The following is a 4,727-nucleotide window of genomic DNA, read 5'->3' on the forward strand; positions in this document are numbered from 1 at the left end:
ATGCTAGGGCTATAGAATGCGATGCATACAAAGGCTTGTCCATGATAGGAGGTAGTTGGCCAAGGTCACCTACAAGGATTAGTGAGATACCTCCAAAGGGTTCGTGCTTTGGCGATGGAATGCTTGACGTAATCTACTGTCAATTTTTAAAAGCAATTTAGGACCCAAAAAGCTCATCTCATCAATTAGAATATATTGTAATTGTTTGTATTGTTCTTGGAAGAACATTAAAGATTGGCCTGTCAAAGGCTACATATCTCTAAGAGGGATGCACAGGGTAGCATGGATTGTTGTTGCTTGGATATTATATGCAGATATGCCAGTCAGGGCAAGTATAAGCAAAGTATTGTGCTCTTGAGTAGTGGAAAGGTTAAGTTCTTTTCTAATGCATTGTATCAAATATGATTTTCCAGTTCCTGCAGTGCCTTGTATAATCATACGAAGAGGTGGATGGTTTGGTGAGATGTGTAATGTGCAGGAATAAGGTCAAGTGCAAGTTTTTGTTTTGCTGCCAAAGGGAATGCATTAGCGGCAGAAGAAGGTGGTTGGAGAAGGGGAGGTTGGCAATTTATTTTATTTGTGGAAATGAAGTGAACAACAGTAAGATGAAGTGGATTAGTGGGATGAGGTTCGGCCCAATCAAAGTTAATATCGCAATCTTGTTTGCCTAACATTTGGAGATCATTGATGGTGATGTTGTTAGAAGCGCCCATTTGTGAAAGGTACTCCCATTCATACTGTTCTTCATTGTGTGAATGTAAAAAATCATTAGTATCAGAGTCTTCATCATTCTCTATTGTGCATTCTTGTTCTATTCCATAAATATGCTAACGTGAGTAACCATCCATGTACAATAGCTTCCAATTTGCAATGATTTGGTCTGTTGATGTACCTATATCTATAGGAATATGACGAAAGGGTTTGTACAAGAGAAACTCACTCCAACAATAGGCCTCAAAGTTGTCATCATCCTCATTTGGAGAGCTTTTAAATTGTGGGTAAACATTGACAATTGCTTGTTTTTGTAGTTTTTGCCATTTATGCTTCTTACGTTGGCCATTGTATGAAAATTGTTGTGCTGATTGTATTAGTGAGACTTTTTCCAATTCAATAGGCCTTTCCATGTAAGCAGAAATATAAGATTTGTAGAGCTCAACATTGTCATTTTGATTAGTAATACGGTGGAGGACTTTCCTGCTAACATTAAGGGAGACAAAATGACAGGAACAACTGATCAATGGTAGCTTTTGCAACATATGGCAAGTTTCTTGTGCACTAATGTCCCGATCAACAACTATCCCCATCATGAATTTTTGGTATGCTAGCAAGAAGGTATCTTGAGTATTAGTTGTAGCGACTATTTTCTTGAGCATGTCAACATAGCCTTCTGATTTTTGTTCTGTTTTTGAAGCATATTTGGAGATATATTGTAGAACAACCATTTTGGAACAAACAGGTTGGCAATCAACATTTGCACGCCATATTGCCAGCATAAGTGGGTTGCGAATATTTAAACGGCTGTCATTTCTAACTGGTTGATAACATGGCTTGCGGTTAGCATTGAAAAATGTTGCTCGGGCCAAGGTGCTTTGTATCGACAATGGAGGGCTGGGCCTTTTTTTTTTAAGCAAGTATGAGCAGAGCATTTTGTATGCCGCTGAACAACATTGATGAGTTCTTCATAATCAAAGAAAGGGTTAGCAGATAGAATTTGGTTTGTATCAGATATGCATGGATCAAATAGTGAAGCAGTGTGTAGTCTATTCTCTTGGGCAAGTTGGCTCCATGCTGTAACATATCTATCAAAAAAAGACTTAGCTGATTGTACATCATCATTGTTAGACCAATCTATATCATCCATATTAGGTGCATTTGCCAACCACAAAAATCCATGTATATATGCAGAGCCACGATGTTGCCATTCATACCTGTACCAATGGTCTTTTGATTTCAAAACTTTGTCAATGATCTCCTCACAGAATATTGTGAATCTAAAATGCAAGAACAACGCTACAACATGTGGATTATGGACAATGTTTTCTAAAAATGTTTTCTTTGTGGACTGGTGTCCTGAAGAGGGGTTGGCTAGAAATAATTTATGTAGTTCTAGCCATTTTGTATCAGTCGCACTCAATGTGAAGAACAATGTAGGCACTCCCAATTGGTGCACCATTGTAGTGAGATCCCTGCATGATCTATTCCAATAAGCTCTAGTGCCTAGCAATAAAGCTACAAAATGCATTAATTGGTTTGGCAATTGATCGGAAGATGTAGCCTGCAGTTGTTCACGTAAAGCTTGCAACGTAGTTGGGAAGGAGTCTTCTAAGTTGGTGCGTAGGAAAACTGAAGCTGATTGTTGGGAATGGTGTCTCATTATTAGATTATAAAGATAATATCTGAACCTAACATGCTGTCCAAATCTTTGGTCATGATATCTTATCAAGTGCAAAGCATATTCATGCAAATGAATATGTTTTGTCCTTGGTTGCAGCGGTAGTGCAGCTCCATTTGGGAATAATGTTGGGAAAGCCATAGTGAACAAGCCTTCAGTGTTGTATTCATTAATGGGTGAGCAACTTATTTCAGGCCAAGCTGCAACATTTTGATCATCCTTATCTAGGTGCAACATCTTTTTAATGGCATCTAGTTCAGCGGTTGAACACGACAACTTTGGAATGAATGATGATGTGGGCTGCAATTCAACTTCATCAACATTATAGAGTGGGTCTTGTGCTGGCGAAGGAGGCTGAGGATCAATGCAATTTGGGAGGGTATGCAAAAAATTAGATACATTGGTAGTTGTTAGCGACAATAATTCAGCAACTACAACGTCAATGATAACATCACTGTAGTAACAGTCATGTTGAATTTTGTAACTCAATGCATCTATAACATTGAAGCTGTTTACATAACAATCATATTTTTTCCCTTCGAGATTTGTCCTTCGAATAATCACAATCTCCAAATGTTGGAATTTGCATGGCAAAGTAGTTGCTATTTCTAAAATGTCTTGTGGGAAATTAATGGTGTGCCCTATATATTTGTATTGACCACCCCTGGCATGGCTAACTTGCAAAACATGAGCTATCCTTGCTATAAACATTTCTTCAACCTATGAAAGCCATTTTAAAACGATGGGTTGTTCAACAGGATCCATATTGTTTGCAATAGAGAATCGGTGAATACCCTTTTCATTGTAGCATCTTGAGCAAATGACCTCAGGTTGAGTTAATTTGACATGCATACCAATATACTTTTCTTTGCAGATTGTACATATGTGTAGATGCGACAAGTTATCTATTCTTGTTCGGAAAGAAGCCAACGCATGTGTAAACTCAGAAGATCTGAAATGGTCTGAGATTGGTGTTGCAGTAGCAATAAAAGCTGTATCTATTTGCTGATCAATTGGCAAAGGTTGGTTGTAGGGTTGTTCATATTGTGTGACTGACTGGGCAAGCACTGTTGAATATGGCTGGAGCAAATCTGAAGGGTGGGTTTCAGATGAGCTTGAAAATATGTGAGGTATGGGAACACCTGTAGAGTGGGTTGCAACCTGATCTGGCAATGGCTGCAAATTATTGGAATCCATATTTTGATTAAGGCGTTTGTACCGTCGCTTTATAGAAATTTCTTCTCTATGTTTAGCATAGTAAAGCCTATTTTGTTCTCTCTTTCTTGCTTTTTTCAAATCAGATATTTGTGTAGCAGGCTCTTCGGAGATCTGATAGAAATACAAGAATGGTGGTGAGTTAGAGCGAGAAGCAATAAAGGGGGAAAAATACGAGGGGGGGCTATTGAATGTGCGACATGTTTGGGGGGAAGCTTATTTTTGATGCAACAATCTGAAATGCATTGAAGAGTCTTCAATCGGTAGAACTCCAATTCCCTTCCAATGGTTCTCCACCCTCCTCCGCCGATTGAAGATGGGGGGAATTCAATTGTATGGATGGCCTAATGGGAAGGGGGTGCACCTCGGCAAAGTGCGGCTGTGGAAGGGTGTATATGGTTGTTGTTGCATACTTATATTTATAGAAAATGGTATTAAAGGGCACATAAAAGTGTGGTTGTTTAGATAAATGCAAGGATATATGGATATGCTTATTTATGTATTTTGATATATATGTAGTTCAAAATAGTATACAGTTACATGTGTGCATATGTAAATACATAGATAGAGGACCATATATATGTATATGCACATGAACACATGCACACGTACCTATATATATATATATATATATATATATATATATATATATATATATATATATATAGGCAAATGGCCACATATATGTAGTTTAGAACAGTATATCTTTACACATGTGCATATTTAGATAGATAAATATGGTAACATATATATGTATATGTATATGCACATATTTATATCTACTAACATGTATATATATGTGTGTGTGTGGGTGGGTGGGTGTGTGTGTATGTGTGTGTGTGTGTGGGTATGCAAAGAGATAGATGTATATGTAGAAAGATTTATTTCAAAAAGGCAGCATATATGCAGTTTAGAGTGTCAATGTCATGCCATTTGATGGTAGGTTATGAAAAAAACCATAATAAAGGAACAACATTAGTTTAGCAAAGGACGTTTCACAATACATACAACAGAGCTATCATTATGGATAGATGATAATTAAATTAATGTCTCAAGGAACAATGGAGAGGGGAGATTTTAAAAAAAATGAAAGAATTACATAATGGATGGGAAGAACGAT

Source organism: Cryptomeria japonica, chromosome 11 (genome assembly GCF_030272615.1).
Source record: "Cryptomeria japonica chromosome 11, Sugi_1.0, whole genome shotgun sequence".
NCBI lineage: Eukaryota > Viridiplantae > Streptophyta > Pinopsida > Cupressales > Cupressaceae > Cryptomeria > Cryptomeria japonica.